The sequence below is a fragment of the Sinohyriopsis cumingii genome, chromosome 4 (genome assembly GCF_028554795.1).
Source record: "Sinohyriopsis cumingii isolate HCF-2022 chromosome 4, ASM2855479v2, whole genome shotgun sequence".
Taxonomy (NCBI): domain Eukaryota; kingdom Metazoa; phylum Mollusca; class Bivalvia; order Unionida; family Unionidae; genus Sinohyriopsis; species Sinohyriopsis cumingii.
In genome coordinates, this window is record NC_142964.1 from 88,628,252 (window position 1) to 88,645,909 (window position 17,658).

At 39.6% G+C, this 17,658-nt stretch overlaps 1 long non-coding RNA gene across 1 annotated transcript in view; it reads right to left on the reverse strand.

Annotated features, from left to right (window-relative positions):
* The window catches only part of LOC149801622 (uncharacterized), a 39,679-nt gene that overhangs the window by 4,289 nt on the left and 17,732 nt on the right, over nucleotides 1-17,658 (reverse strand). The window contains exon 2 of the long non-coding RNA XR_016420698.1: nucleotides 2,802-2,906. This is a non-coding gene — a long non-coding RNA (uncharacterized LOC149801622). The remainder of the gene's footprint in view (nucleotides 1-2,801; nucleotides 2,907-17,658) is intronic.

The following is a 17,658-nucleotide window of genomic DNA, read 5'->3' on the forward strand; positions in this document are numbered from 1 at the left end:
GCTGCTATGAGGGGCTTTTTCATTATAGCGACAGGTGGAAGGTGGTCAGTTTGAACGTGTACCTTTCTCGCGTATACATAATGATGGAACCGTCTGCATCCGAACAGTATAGCGAACATTTCTTTCTCTATCTGAGCATAATTAATTTCAGTTGTAGTCAAGGATTTTGATGCATAAGCCACGGGCTTATCATCTTCTATTAGGGCGGCACCGAGCCCATATTTTGACACGTCAACTTGCAAAGTCAGTGGTTTCTTAGGGTCAAAATAAGACAGAACAGGTCCCGGGCTTGTAGTAATTATGTCTTTGACCTTTTGAAATGCGTCTATTTGCGGAGAGTCCCATGAAAACTCTACATCTTTCGCTAACAGTTGTCTTAACGGACTGGTGACCCCAGTCAAATTCGGGGCAAATTTGGACAAGTAGTTAACCATGCCAAGAATGGTTTCTAACTCTGCGCGGTTACGAGGGGGTTCCATTTCTCTGACCGCTGATACTTTGGCAGGGTCGGGTTTGAGACCTTCTGCTGACAGAATATGCCCGAAGTACTGTAGTTCTGTAACAACTACTTCTAGTTTTTCCTCATTTAGCCGGATTCCTTTTTCGAGGGAACGTTTGATAACATTTCTCAAATTTGTACCATGTTCGTCGCGTGTGCATCCAAAAACTAGTATATCGTCGCAAATCGAAACGATACCTCTTGAACCTTCAAAGTTCTCATCGATCTGCCTTTGGAATTCATCCTGAGATGATTTCAAACCAAATGGGAGATGCAAGAAATGGTAACGGCCGTAAGGGGTGTTGAAAGTTGTGAGGTATGATGAGTCACGTGACAGTTTTATTGCCCAGTATCCTGACCGTGCATCCAATTTGGTTAAGTATTTTGCACCTGATAATTGGGGTAGGATATCGTCAAGTGTGCGCATAGGGTAATGGGGATGCAAAATTGCTTTATTAACATCTTGTGGGTCGAGACATACCCTTAGTTTACCCGATTGCTTTTCTACGACAACCATAGAATTTCCCCATGCTGTAGGTGATGTAACCGGGGCAATGATATTTTCGATTTCCATGCGATCAAGTTCAGTTTTGAGTCAGTCTTGAAGTGCGACAGGTACTCGCCGTGGAGGGAGTACTACAGGTGTAACCTTGGGGTCGATGTGTATGGTACATTCCCCAGGGAAAAGACCTATGCCGTTGAAGACTTCGGCATATTCCTTGAGAACAACTGCCTTAGTGAGGGGCGTACTCTTGTTACATTGTAAATTTGACATCTGTGTCTGAACAGAGTATGTAAATTTAACTAAGCCTAACTCCATACAAGATTGTAAACCAAGAATAGGTGGTGCTTTGGTTTTAACAATGTAGAACTCGAGGTGATGTGTACGTTCAGTGCGTTTACACGTGAGATTGACTGTACCCACTGTACTCAATAATTTGCCGTCATATGCGGATAATGTGCTTAATGTAGGTTGAAGTGGATGTTTTATGCCAAGCATGTTGAATATATGCGATGGTATGATGTTAACTTGAGAGCCAGTATCCAATTTATAAACAATAGAAACTAAATTAGGTCCTACCTCTATCGCCGCATACGCCTGGCCATTGGCAATTATATCCCTTTTTACACTGTCAATCTATAAATCCTCGTTTTTATGTTCATTGTTAATCACACTGACCGTTTTTGATCTGCACACTTTCTCAAAGTGATTGAGTTTATGACACTTATTGCAAGTCTCCGCAGTGTCCACAGGTCGCGTTGACGCTCCGTCTGGAAGATGTGGTCCATTTCTTCTTTGGCTGTAGTTCTTTTGTCTTCGCCTGTCGTTGAATTGTCGCATATACTTCCGGTCTGGCTGATGCAGACATGGTCTGGGGCTGCTCCTGGGCATATTCATGGCTTTGACTATGTTAATAGCCTTTTCCAAGGTCAACTTTTCACCTTCGTTGGTAAGTTTTTCTCGTATCCTTGGTGATGATACCCCGAAGACAATTCTATCACGAATCATGTCGTCTTCGTCTTTGAAGAGACAGTCCTTGGCCAAAAGTTTCAGCGAAGTCACATATTGGTCTATTGTCCTGGAGCCTTGAATTTCATTGTTAAACTTGAATCTGGCAAAGACCGGTTTTAATTTTGGTTGCACGTGATGTTTGAATTTTGTAAAGAGCGTTGATGGGTCCTTTTTATCGTCATCCGTCAGAGTCCATGTGTTGAAAATATCTCTACCTTTGTCGCCTACCCAAAGTAGAATGTAGTTGGCTTTGACCGCATCACTTCTTCTACTCATCGGTCCATTAAATATTAATTCACAGTGTTGTTGGAATTTAGCCCATGAGGTGGTAATGTTGGAATTGTCCCAGTCCATGGTAGGGGTTGGCACGCCGGAAAGATCCATTTCGAAGGTATTAAGTTCGTATGCAGAAATTTCAACGTTTTTAAGGTTTTAAATTCGTGCAAAATCTTCCGTGGATTGTACAGTTATTGTTTCAAAATATCCATTTACGATCCATGTGCTATTCCAATTATAATTATTATCCCACATCTGACACGTTGTGTTATTGTGTTAAAACATAAGATGAGACTCCGTGTTCTAACTATCAATAATTTTAATATATACAAGTGACTACTGTGAGGTCTTAATACAGAGTGCTATCAAAGAGGCAGACACCTGTAGATAGTACCAGTGGAGCCATGACTCGTGCACAGAGGGTTCTGATTGGTCAGTTACACATGTATAATGTTACACAAATGTTTACATATATCTGTTTCAAATACAAGGACTGAAAACTCACCAACTCACCAAAAATTGTTCATATCTGCTAGCAGTCTTGCACGAAAATCAAAACTGGTTGATGATGTCTTGGGACCATTGTAATAAAGCCATATTTTCCTTTTGTTTGACAACCTTGAAAAGAAGGTGGACAAAATAAAGTTAAAAGTGCATGAAGAGCAACCATCAAAACGGAAACAGCTTTCCAGTTCCAAACGTTTTATAACAGTAAAGGGTGAAAACCAACAAGTTTTGTAAAAATCAACAAATCATTTAATTCCCAAGAATAAAAATAAAAATCTGAAAACAACTTACAGTATTGTGAATTAAATCCCAAGTAAAAGTTCTATCACCATTTCTAATGAATAAAGTTCTAATTAAATTCCAGTGGCATCCAAAAAAAAACTTCAACTCTGTTATCTCGGTATTTTCTTTTTAATTAATTATGCCCTATGTGCATTCATCATGAGCTAGTGGATAGATGGGAAGAGGGTGTTAGCAAGAACTGCATGTGGGACATAGCTATAAATGGGAAACTACATAAAGAAAGCATATGGGGTACGCAGCCTGTGTGTTAACCAGTTGGTTCCACACGACGGCATTTTATGATTACCAGGTGATTCCGTACTAGTGGCCTATATTCAGAATCTTATGATAAGTCGTCTTGAACCCTACATGACCAGCCAAAAGAGTTTCATCGGCTAAAAAAAGAATTCACTGTCAATATGACTTAGGAACAACAACTTGCTAGCTCACTGTCCACTCATCTTCAGCGGTAACTCAGGTGGTCTACATTGTCTCATAAGGACCCCATTTTTAACAAAATAACAAACAAGTACTTGCGTACCTTCAGTTTTGCTAATAGCCCTATGCAACAAACAGGAGATCTCAGGATCTACTGTTCTACCACAAGTGATTGTCGTTTGTCAGCCTGATTAGAATTTAGAGAATAGGTAGCAAAAAGAGGATCACTGTGATCAAGATCTCTTGATTAACAATACGAAGAGTAAAAGTAACCTCATCAAAAGAATGACAAAAGGGATAATTCCCTGATCAATATCATTCGCAGAACTCTCTTTGCCATCTAGAGCGTACCGAACAAGCAGTGTGTAAATCAGGGGTTTCAATCTAAACATTATCAACTTTCTAATCCAAACAAGGCTTGTTAGTTACAAGTGTGTTAACCCCAAAATCATTTCCTGCTATGTCATTGCCTGGTAATAAATGAATACTCTCAATAAATACAGACGTGACTGTTTCGACTGACACGGGTCCTGAGACTAAGTCTGATGACAAATTTATAAAATGGAGAGGAACATTATCAAAGGCGAAGTACATGATAATAAAAGACTCTGAGAGGCTCCTATGTCCTTTGAAGTTTTGATCGGAATAGGTTTGGTAGAATCACCAATTAGTGATATAAAACCTTTATACATGAATGGTTCACAATTCTCCATAATAAAATCAGAATATTTTGATCCAGCAATTGTATTGATTTCAATATATAACCGCAACCTTGACTTCTTAGAAATAAGAGCATTTTGAATAGATGTGTCTTTCTTCTCTTGCTTATTTTTCAATTTGTAACAATCAGAAAATAACGTGCCCATTCTTCTTTCAACATGTGCACGTAGAAAGAAAGAAATGTTTATGATTAGTATTATCAGACATTTGATTCCTATACGTTTTGCCAGATTGAGATTTTGAAGTACTCGTATGTGATTGATATGGCCTTTCTTTAACCAAAATACTGCTGGAAAGAAGATATACTGAAATATGAAACTTTGTGAGGAAAGGAATAATATTCAGCTGTTAAAGCAGCTTTTCCAAAGTTTCCACCACTTTTCTCATCAAGATATATCTTAACTTTGCTATCGACGGAATTCTTGAAAGCTTAATTTAATATGAATTGTCTGAGGTAATCATGATCTTTATCAACCTTCTTGGCTGAGCGCGAACTATCAAATAGTCGCTATTTTTCCCATGCGAATTTGACTTGGGTCTGTCCAGTTCCTTTTCTACAATTCCTAAACCTTTGTCGTCATGCCTCAGGTACCAAATAATAACACCTCAGGACATATTCTTAACCACATCAGCACTCTGTTGTACACTTTAAAGTTCACTCTCTGTGCCATTTCAAATTTACATCAGTTGTCTCAAAGTTAGGAACATACAGACCCACTTCCTTTTCTCTAATGGAGACGTGAATCTATATTTCTTGAAACATTAAAACCCGAACTTGTGTGTAAAGGTAGAGAGTGCATTCTGCGTTTCAGTGCTTTTTCTTTTAGTCTAAATTTGATTTCTCCTTCTTCTTTTCTCTTTCTTTCTGTATTTCCATCTCTTCTTTTTTCATTTGCATTTGTATTTGCATTTTTTCATTTCTCGTACTCTCTCTCTCAATCTCCATTTCTTCTTTCCGCAGTTACATTTGTCTCTCTTTTCAGTTCTTGGTTTTGGATTTACATAATTTCTTTCTGAAGCTGAAGCTTTCTTAACTATATTTCCATCTGTTTTCTTTAAATTTCAGTTCTATTACTTTTATTTCAGAGTCAGATAGAAACTTACCAATCAAACACAAAGCACTTTAATCCAAACAAAAACTCTTTTCCATGAACTTTTGGACCAAAATATTGTTTATTTCTTGCTTTGTTAAGGAAGCCTTTGCTTCAGAAAGGTCATATTGTCTGGTAAGCTGAAACAATTTTTCCTTTTTCAAGGACTCTAACCCTTCCTGTGATGAATTTAAATAATGTTCTCCTCTGTAGATGACATTGTGGACGCTTGTGGTTTCACTAAAGATTTCTCAAATATGGAAGAAAATAAAATAACAGTGACTAAGACAATTCTGAAACAAAATTAATTTAAAAAACAAATTGAATTTTAAAACAATATTTTACAGAAATTCGCATCCTGGACGACTACCCCCCCCCCCCACAAAATATGTTACAAGTCTATGATCTTAAAGTAAGCAACAGAAAAGAAAGACAACAAAAAAGATTAGCAACATGCAGAAATAAGTTTTATTTTCCTAGAATACAAGCGAAAATGTTTAAGGAACTTACAGTATTACGAATTAAATCCAAATAGTTAAAAATGTTCTATCAAAGTAAAAACTGTACAGTTTTCCTAATCAGTTCTATGGGCGTTCCAAATCAATTCCAATTTTGAATGTGCTTATATGCCAACGTGCTAATGTGCAAATAGTCTTGATGCATTACAATGATATAATCCACATTGTCCTTGCATGAATGTACAAAATTCCTCAAATTGTGAGTTGTTCCTAAGATACTGGACACTTTGTAATTCCAGTGAATAATTTAAGTAAATAATTCCTCCCAAAATAAAAACAAACAATAAGACTGATTCCACTTTGGGTGATAAGATAGGAATGAGCAATTTTTAAGTAAACAAGATTGCTATAAAAACCTTAAAACACAATGACAGAGCTAGGATGAGATTTATTTTCCCATCAAATTCGTTAAAACTTGCTTCTAAAACATACTTAATTTCTAACAGAACTGGAACTCAACATATGTAAACATGTTTACCTCCAATTAATAATGATCTTAATATATAATCATTAATCATAGAAAGATATTAGCTATGCAATCTATTGTTTACAAAACAACAATACATTTGTCAGGTGGGTCCTAAACTCAATTATTGACTAATGTCAACCGCTCACTATAGATATATAACGTATAGTCATGGAGAAAATCCAACACACAGTACGAATTAAGTATACATAACAATTCCAATTAATTTATCTCTAGCTCTGTGATGCAATAATCGATAAAGTGAGTCGTCTGTTTCTCTACCCAAAAAAATTCTTAACTTGCGTTGTTCATTTTTCATTTTATATATAAAAAAATGAATAGCCATAGACAGAAAACACCCATCTAAGCTATGATCACATTTACGTATATCTTGTGCCTGGAATATAATTTTTTTGGGTATAAGAAATAAATAAATGCTTTGACCTTTATTTTATTAAGTGAATAATCGTGGAAGAAATAACATAGTCTATGTAAGATAATATCTAAAGCTTTTAATGTTTATTCCCTCAAAAATTCTTACAGAGCACTTATAATTCCTAAATATTTATAAAGGCTTATTCCACGTGTACGCATTGTTACAAAAAGATTAGACCGCTAAGGTGGCCAAGTGGTTAGAGCGTCTGCCTCGGATGCGGGAGGTTGCGGGTTCAAATCCCGAAAAATGGTACTAACAGGTACCTCGCTAGGCGCTCAGCATTAGGAGGTTAATGGTGGGCCTGGTGTCAGGATAATGTGCCGGGGGTGGGACATCATGCTACGTGTCTGTGGCATGATACCCCAGTGCTAGGCACCACTATGAGCTGTCGCACTGCAGACATCGAAGCGATATGACGGAATTTTTTTTGTTAAGCTACGTTAAAAATCAAAATCACACATACAGACACACGCACACACACCAAAATTATTAAAATTAATAAGTTGATTATTGCATCTGAAATACCCGATATATACTCCACAATTGTACAGAAGCTTTTATAGAACATGCCGTGATCTCGGACTTTGATATTAGCAATGAATCTCACTGGCTGGGCTAGATAGAATGCATTGATTATTTTATTTTTTCTTTCTTGAAGTTATAACCGGTAAAATATCTTTCGATATATTATTCTTCAAATCTCTAGAAATCGTTCTGGTTAATTCAATTCCTAAAATAACAATATCTAATATTTTTAACATGTTTCCATTAAATAGAATTTTCCACTTAGCTATATCCAAAATAAGTCTTCATGTCCAAGTTAATCTTAGTTACGTCATAAAATTTTAAAGTTATTCGTTTTCATTCTTTCTTTAGAATATTTAGACTGGTGTTTTCTCTTATCGTTCCATTTATCATATAAGAAATAGTACACACTGGTAAAACATTACACACTGACTGCACTTGAAATCGAGCTAGTGAGTTAGGCGTTGTCCACGTAGATAATGCTACTGGATGTGAATACAAATGTTGTTGCGATTGCCGCACTACATCGCCTTTAGTTTGTTGATTTCGTAGATGGTCACGTGCGGTTCGATTTGCACTTTGATTACCACATAAATTTTAGTTGTTACAAATAATTTTCGTCCGAAAATAGTATACATAAGTTTTATGATTTTGCTAATGAGGTACTTGTTTTGTTTCTCACAGAAGTAATTCCGATCGTTCAAATTACCTATTACTTTCTATGTTAAAATTGCACTGAGTAGGTCTATTCATACTAGATAGCTTAGATGAACACGAATTAGGTGATTTATTTTACAAACAGCAAGACTCCCTACAATAGCAATTTTTCCTAATGGTGTCAAAATGACCCTGCGAGAATATGCTTTGTATTTCTTCAGTTTTGTTTTGATTTTTTAACTCGATCTTTTCTCTTAAAGTTGGTGCAAAATGAATGCTAAGTATTGTAAAAACACCAGATTCCAATTTAATGAATTTTCCTGACAAAATTTATATCTGCTATTTTCTTATTTCCAAACCGATGTTTGGGCCCCGACCCTAAGGCCTAATACCGGAAATCATTGCAATGAACTTCAGTGTATCTAAGGTAGCTATCAAAGGCAATAAAAGAGCATCTAAAAAATACAGCTATCATATTGGGATTAAACAAATTCTTTATTATCAATTGTTATACATCTGATCTTGAGATTTAACTTAATCATATGCCTTAGAATCTCAGCACATAAAATGAACATCTATGTCGGTTAGGGGTTGCCTTGCCTGAAACTGCTTTCAGTAGAAAACCATTGTGAAGTGAGTTGTTCACAATGAAATATCATTTAATATTCTTGTAAAATATTTCAATCCATTTTATATCCATTTAGCTTAAATATAAACAATGAAGAACTTTTCTGTTTATGTGCATGAAACCAAATCAAATGCTTCTTAAAAGTCAATAAGGAATACAGTCCGCAACTATTATTTTCTTCTGCATATTATCATGCATAATTATTTTATGTTCCTCTGCTTATCGACCAGGAATGAAACACGTTGATCTGGATGTATCGGGCTTAGTAAAAATGTTTTAATTCTGTTCGCAATAGTTGCGATTTCAAGTTTGTAGGTAACCCCAGTTGATTCCAAAGGAATTTTAAAGATTTGTCGCTACAACAGTAGTGAAAGGGGGCGCTTTACGGACAATGGGAATTAGCATTAAAAACACCCTTGGGTCACTTTACGGACAAGGGAAATTTAACATGGCGAAAAATCGTGGGTCACTTTACGGACAAGGGAATTTAACATGGCGAAAAATCGTGGGTCACTTTACGGACAAGGGAATTGAACATGGCAATAAATCGTGGGTCACTTTACGGACAAGGGGAATTGAACATGGCAATAAATCGTGGGTCACTTTACGGACAAGGGGAATTGAACATGGGATTTTTTTTTAAAAAATTTTTTAAAAAAATTAAAAAAGGGGTAGGCAATTCAAAGACTATCTCTTTTCGAGAAATATGGCTGGCCCTGAAAAGGGCCTTTGGGTTTTCTTCTTCTAATTTCTTCTTTTCCTCCACCAACTTCTTATTTTATCTCCAACACTCTTTCTCTTCTTTTTTTTCTCCTTCTCTTCTTTCTTCTCTTCCTCCTCTTCTTCTTTCTTCCTCTTCTCATTTTCCTCTTCTTTTTCAATTTTTTCGTTCCATGTTCTTATTCTTATCTTTTCCTGTTCATCCTCCTTCTCCTCCTTGATCTCTTTCATGACACCACTAATCTTGTCCTTTGCTTTCCTTAAATTGTTAATTTCCATCTTTACACGATGGGGACTATAGGAATAATGGTCTTCAACGAGTCTTATTAGCATCTGTTCCATTATTCCTAAGTTGTCTAAAACGTCTTGCAAGGTTTGTAATTTGTCCATTTGGTTTGACGCCATCTTCTTTTTATTCTTTGCAGAATGTTTTGAACGACCAACACTGTGGGTTCTTATACGAAAAGCGCGAACGTGAAGGAAAACATCCCCCTAAAACATAAAATGGATCTTACCTAAATCATGACCCAACAACGCACGGACGTGAAGGAAAACATCCCCTACTTTTTTCATATAATATAACCCTAACTATACTCTTCACATACGCTAAGAAACCCATAATCTACTATTCACACAAACTTACTTCACCATTTACAAACACTAACACACAAACACACACTTCCACTATTAATAAAGAGTTAGTGTTTATATTCACACTACTCTACCTACATACATTGGCAAATTGATCGTTATTTCTTTTCTAGAGTATTGGGTAGCCCTGAAAAGGGCTGTTTTGTTTGGAACTTCATGGACACCTGGTTAATGGTGGCACCTTCCAGGCCTGGCGCCACATACACATCTTATCCCCCAGTTACTTTTTACCTTTTGGGGGGAGAGAGCAGAGGCAGGATATGTCGCTTCAGAATCCCAATTTTCACTCTCTGGGATTCTGAAATTTTTTCTTCTCTCCTTTTCCTCCTCCTCTTCTTTATATCTTCTTTCCTCCTCTTCTTTTTTTCTTCTTTCCTCCTCTCTTATCCTTCCCTCCTCTACAATGGCTTCAGCGGCCAGTTCATTTAATATGCGCCTGGCATATTCCAGATGCACATGAAGTTCCAACAGTTTCTCCAGTCTCGTGTTCATTTTTGGTGTTGATCAATCAACAAGGGTAGCTGGACTGCCGAACGAGTTTCAATTTATACTGAAAGCGCGGACGTGAAGGAAAACATCCCCCTAAAAACATAAAATTCATCTTACCTAGATCATGACCAAAAAAAACAACAACAACGCGCGGACCTAAAAGAAACACTCGCTCACTTTTTTATGCTACCCATCACTTCAATTGACTATCCACATACGCAAAGCAATCCAATTTAACCCCAAATATACACCTCAAACAGCCCCAAAAAACAAACATCATTTTAATGTACTATCCACACCAACCTACTTTATCACTTACAAACACAATTACACAAACACACAAACTCATACCCTCACATTTTTTAAGAAAGAGTTAGTGTTTATTTTCACACTACTCTACCTTCACACATTGGCAAATGGATGGTTATTTCTTTTCTAGAGTATTGGGTAGCCCTGAAAAGGGCTGTTTTTTGTTGTTTTTTTTGCTATGGCATTCTTTTAGTTTCTAAGAATGCGATGTCCTCTGAGGATAGACTTTCTGGCAATAGGTCTGCTTCTTCGGAAAGAGAAGAAGAATTCTTTGGTGTCGATACGACAATCGACAAAGCCTCTGTCAGCTTCAGGTTGCTGCTGTTGCTGTTGTTGCTGCTGTTGCTGCTGTCTCTGAAGTCTGTACTTCTCTGTCCATTCTTCTTTCTCCCTGTTCATTTCTTCTCTGAAGAGCTCTTCTATCAGGTCTTCAGTGATTTTTAACATTCTCACATTCTCTATTTCTTCTGGTTTCGGTATCAGACTGTGTCTGACCCTATGCAGATTCACGTAGGCTTCGTTGAGCTTAGCTAGTTTGGAGCACATCTTCTTAGGAGGATGAGTCGACAATGGATGGCTAGACTGGGAACAACCCGGTTCTTAAAGTGAAAGCGCGGACGTGAAGGAAAACATCCCCCGCACGGTTTTCGAGTCGCAACGTTCATGAGAGGGATAGTAAGAAATGAAAGAGCATCAATCCAACATTCTTCTAGCTAAACAAAAGACAAAGGCATTTTTTCTAAACACAACATTTTTTATTCAAAAATCACTTAACACTAAACAACAACATTTTTAACAATAATCCAACACTATAACATCAAACAATTTTTTTCAAATCACAAACATTTTTTTCTTCAAATACAATCTACTTTAAACAAGGCTGACAACGTTGTGAATGAAATTGTGATTTCCACTGTTGGAATTCATTAGGCCATTGATGGACACTACGTTTCCTAGCTTGAGACAAAAGATAAGCATAATGGTCACAAAACCATCGATCTACTTTCACATCGTTTCTAGCAGAAGAACGAGGATCAAAATGAGTCACTAAATGTTCTAAGGAATAGCCCAGGCTGCGATGATGCAGAAAATACACACAATATTGTCCACACACCAAGGAATCTGTGCCTTGTAATTTCACGTTATTGAATCGGGTGGTTTGAGCATTTCTTCTCATAAAGTCGATGATATCGTCTTCCAAAGGGGGCAATCCGTACGAATCGAAATATTCCACACAGCCTTCTTGAGGAAAGTAGACGGCTACCCAGTGGGTTCCTGGGAGATGACTGTCGTCCGTGTTGATCACGTAAGCTTGATGGTCTTTAGGTTTGCGATGAGGGAGTTCATCTTTAGCACAGACGACGGGATTCCAAGAAGACGTATACGAACTGTGGTTCAAAAGGTAATAAAGTTCCCAGGTATCCATTGTTTTGTGTGTGTTTTTTTCTTCTTCTTCACAGGTAATAATACGTCGTCAATTCGATCCTGACTTTTTGCTTGAAAATGTCTGACGAATAAACGGTTATTCGTTCTGTTTCCTCACTCTGATTCAGGAGAGCTTCGATACGATGGATCTCTTGAGTGGTTAATGCTGGACAAGAATGTTCACGCAAGTCTTTATACCACTGGTGCAACACGTCTTTGTTCGAGATGAGACTCCAAGCTTCGTCCAGATATTCGTCCAATTTTTCTTCTTGACTCAACATCAGGCATTTATCGTGTTGAATTTGACTGGGATGATCGTTTTGACATCCATAGCAATTTTTCTTGATCAATTCCGTTATTTTGTCGACCAAGTGTTTGGCAAAACAGGAGACTAAATGGGCTTCTTGTTCTGGCCATCTCGACTTCATCAGAACTTCTTCGTCTTTGTCTTGAGATTCTTCTCCTTCCACGGTCTCCTCACATTCCATCTCCAAAGTTTCTCCACTAGGTAAAGAGGGATAACAGTCTTCCATGGCTTCTAATAATCTAGAATGACTTCTCTCAAACTGTTGATTTCTATGGTATTATCGAATTCTGCATACAGGATGACGTTCACCGTTACATCAGGGGCTGGGTCTGCAAACTGAAGTTCCACACGAATCTGGCCTGATTTTATAGGGTGGAAATGTCCCTCGTCGCTGCCTTGGTCTGGAGTGAAATCGAAAGCCCACAAAGCGTAGCCTCCTGCATAATCCTCGTACGTAATACCGTGACTGGTGTTGGTTCCTAACTGGCCAGTGGCTTCGTACAGGGACAAGTACGATCTCAAGTAATTGTTCTGGGTAAACTTAGGCTCAAAGGGCCGGGTACACAAGGTCTTGCCATCGCGACTGACTTCGATTTTCTTCACGTTGAAGTGTTGAAACCTGAAAGGATTTTCATTGAAGTCTCCATTGAAGGCTGAATTCAGGACCATACCAAGGATTAAACGCTTGGGTAACTGTCCTTGGAACAGATGATCTTCGATTATGGATTGATGGTTACGGGGAATGGTGAACGTTTTCACTTCCACACGTCGTATGGGATACTTGGCAGTCGTTCTGCTCAACGTTTGACTGATGTCATTTCCCACTTTAGGTAACACTTCCACGCGTCGTACGTAGAGTTTGGCCTCCTCGATTTGGCTTTTAGGATTGCCACCAGTAGTAGCATCACTATCAGCCAACAAATGGAAAGCGGCACTGCTGCGATTCAGTCTCAAGCGGACATTGACCCCATTCAGCAAATATTTCTCTTGCAACCACATGTCCAAATGCAAACGATCCATCAGTTCTAAACTCTTTTTGCCTGTGATTCTGCTTCGTCTTTCCTCAAAGCCGTCATTGTCTTTTTCTAGTATGTCAAACTTGTTCGCTTCGTCAGGTTCCCATAGCACACAAGCATTGAGATGAGTATTCTTGGCATCTATTCCGTACGTCAAGAGATTTTCCAGGTAGGCACGGTAAGGGTAAGTATCCATGCTGCTGCTGACCAGTTTGTTGTTCAAGTACAAGTCCACTGAGCTGAACAAGGAATGCATGAAATTGTTGACGGGAGCTATATTCTCAGTGTTTTCAACTCCATTACCATCCTTATCTAGAACTTTGACTTTCAGGTACAAGTAACTGCTATTCAGATCGATGTAATCTTCGGGCTGTCCTTTGATTTCAAACTCGATGGGAGCGGAATCGGTCAATGAGGAGACGGGATGAAATTCCACCCACTGGGATTCTTGCATCGTCATCATGGTGGGGGGCATGGCAAACAGATCCAGTTCCGTCTTGGAACAGGCGCAAGACTCTCGGTGCATCATTTTTTTTGTTGTTGCTGTGTCTCAATAATCGAAAACGTCTAAGTCTCGAACGGTTCTTCTTTTCTTGGCCTTTCTCGCTTGAAGTCTGGTGAAAGGGTGTTTTCTTCGTCGTCTCTTTCTGCCTTGTCCTTGCTGAATGCTTGACTCGGTAGCGTGCAGGGCATTTATAGGTGTGTCTCGTTGGCCTAAAATGTCTTTGCCCGTTTGCAGCAAGACATTTTTGCCTGCCCTCATGAAGGCTTCTTTAGGGTTTTGTTTGTCGATGATGACATTTTGGAGAAATTCTTTGCCTTGCGTCAGTGCCGCATCTTTCAAGGCGTGCAATCCTCGTGTCACCATCGGTTTCAAGACCGGGGCCACCGAACGAAAGGCCGATTTTAACATGTCTCCTAAACCGTGTCCTCGCTGTCGAGCCACCCCTCGGTACACTGGATACATGACTTACTTACTTACGAGTCGTGAGAGAATCGTTTTCGAAAATGGAGTTTCACCGTGACTTTTCCTTTGGTGAATGGAATATCTTGTCCCAAATCTCCTTTTATAGTAATGTTGACCGTGTCCAAATACGACTTGCTGACCGGCAAATAGTGAGGATGGACAAATTCGCGGTGGACGTGGTAAGTGTTTCCACCTTCCTCGTCAGCGTTTGTGGCAGAATCCACTTTGAAAGGAATGACACGCAGTAACGGCACGGAGGTGTGTCCCACCACGTTGTATTCCACCACATCGGAATACACGAACATCAAATTCTGTCCTTGGTTCAGTTCTACCGGGGTACGAAAATACTGGCCAAAAGTCTCGTTGTCGTAAATGATTGATAATTCGGGGGGTTTTTTTTGTTGTTCTACTCTCTTCCTCATCTCCATGTCACCGCCCAACATGTCAAACAATTCATCACAAAAATAGAAACCCATGATTTTATCCTCAGGAAATTTTATCAGGAAGCGACGAGCTGTTTTGTGGTATTCCAGGGTGACAGTTTTGTTCTTGACATTCTTAAAAGCTTCCCCAAACACGCCATTAAACCTGGTGGCTATGGTGTTGACCAAATGTTGACCACTAAAATAATACCCTTGGGGAACGAACAAGTGATAGATGGTGTAATGTTGTTTTTTTGTGCTAGGGGTTTTATGCTTATATTTGATATTGTCATCCATCCACTTTTGCAGTTGTTCGTCATAAACTTCCACCTCAAATTTATTTTGATTGGCAACGACATTGAGGACTTGGGTCGGGTGAATCATTTCTACTAAAGCCACTTCCCAATGGGCTTCGTGATCTAAGGGGATGGCTTGAGGTAATTTGGCCGTGTAACAGCACAACGCGTTGTTGGGAAACACCTCCATGGAACTGTCACTGGGTAAAGTTAAGTAAAATTGGTTTTGGTGACTCATAATTCCAGAGTTCTGTGGCTGTCCGAGGGAATATTAGTGGATGTCAGAGGTGTGTCTCCGCCCAAAATGGGGTTCTGGTTGTGGTTGTTGGAGTGGTGACTGGCACTGGACACAACGTTCCCGTTCGAGGAGAATTTCAGGGAGGGGTTGGGAAGCAGGTAACCGATGCAACTGCTCAATAAAATGGTCCACAATTGTTTGTCTCCTTGTTGCAAACTCAAATTGGCGATGGCTGCCCCGATGACACAATACACCACGAAGATTTGGCAGAAAAAGACGATTTGCGTTTTAGGCACACGTTCTCCACACCACACCCACAAGGGTTGTTTTTGTAAATCTTGCACAGAAGAACTAGGGGAAGAAGGACTGGTCGACGTAGCTGCGTCTGCTGCTGTGTGAAAGGGCATGATGGTCACTTCTTCTTTTTATAGTCGATGACTTGCGAAGCGTCGATCCAAGAATCGAAACTGGGTGGATATCCTTTCCAACGTACTTTGACTTCTTTGACACGTCGTTTGCCCACTTTACGGGTTCTGCGTTCGAGAATGCTTTCGATGTCGTACACGTCGTCTTCTTTTTTGGTGACACGTTGTAACTCGGGCAAATAAAACGTTCCTTTGAGTACTTCTCCGTTCATGTCTTCCAATTTATAGACGGCAGGATGACGGCCATGCACTCGTCCAGTGACGCGAAACAATTCGGTCGTCCAGTTAGGTAAGTAACCTTTGTCGAAAGTGCGTTTGGTTTTGCCAATGCGCACCCAATCTCCTACGGTCAACTCTCCACTTTTCTTGGGGACAGCCCTCGTCGGGGACGTACCGAACAGGCGCTCGAACACCAGCACTTCGTTGTCGGGAGTCACGTCTTGCGGGGCACGTCCGATGCTTCGATGGTAAGATTGGTTGTACGCTTGCACCAGGTGCGGTAAGATGTCGATGTACTTCAGAGTGTGGTGATGCGTAAAATATTTCCACATGCGTTCTTTCAAAGTGCGTTGAAAACGTTCCACGATGCTGGCTTTGGTTTCGGGATTCTCGGTGGTAAAAAAATGAATGTCACGTTTCTTTAATTCTTTTTGGAAACCTTGGTTCAGAAATTCGGTGCCTTTGTCCGTTTGCCATCGAAGAGGGCGACGACCACTTTGTTTCAACACCCGTTGCAGGGCTCGCACTAACTCACTGCTCGATTTGGAAGTCAAGGGCACGACCCAGGCAAATTTGGAAAAGACGTCGATGACACAGAACAAATATTTGTAACCACGATTGTAGCTGGCCAAATGAGAGACATCGGCTAAATCGGCTTGCCATTGATGATCGATGCCTTCCACTCGGGTGCGACTTCTGGCAAACTTGCGTCGAATGGGTTTGTGTAAAGTGTAGGTAGCTTGTTCTTGTAACCATCGTTGCACTTGAGGTAAACGGAGACTTTTCAGTCGAGTTTTGGCAGCACGATACAATTTTTGAACTCCTGCGTAACCTGCAGGATGCGAGGGATCGTAGTAAATGCTAGCTAAGACTTTTTCCATTTTTTTTTTTTGTGTTGATTGGTGTCTTAATAAGGCACCCACTCTTGGAAGAGGCTACTCTTTTTCTCTTGGGGTATTTTCTTGGATTGCAAGGCTTTGCGTGTGCGACCGGCAATAGGTGTCGAAGAGGAGGAGGATGTCTGAGCAGGGGATATCGGTTCTTGTTTCACTTCTGTCTTCACTTCTGTCTTCACTTTCTTTTTCTCTTGTGAGGAAGAAGGGGTGGCCATCATCTTTTTAATCCATCCAATTCTGGAGGTAGGTGGTGTTGTTAACTTGCGTACTTTTTCTGGTGGAGTTTGAAATCCTTCTTCTTCTTCTTCTTTTCCTTTTTCTGTCTTGGTCACGGGTACTGGTGGTACTGGTACTGGTACTGGTGATGGTGCTGGACTTTTCATCAAGGTCTTAAAATCTTTCAAAGTGGGTAGAGCTGTTTCGTCTAAAGCTTTCTGGTGAAAGAGTTGCAGTCGTTGCAAGAGTTGACCGTACTTTTGCGATTTTTCTGTTTCGGACAAATCTTGGCGATCCATCAAGGACTGCAGTTCGTGTTGTAACTGGGACATCTCGCTCAAATTGGGATTGGGAGGTAAATGCGGGGTGCGTTGTTCTTGCCACCGATGGTATTCCATCCATCGTTTGTAAGGCACTAAAGCTAGTTTTCGTCCTTCCATGGGGTTGTCAGGGGTGAATTCTGAGATCTTGGGACTTTCGAAGGCCTTTTTATCTTGCTCCCATCA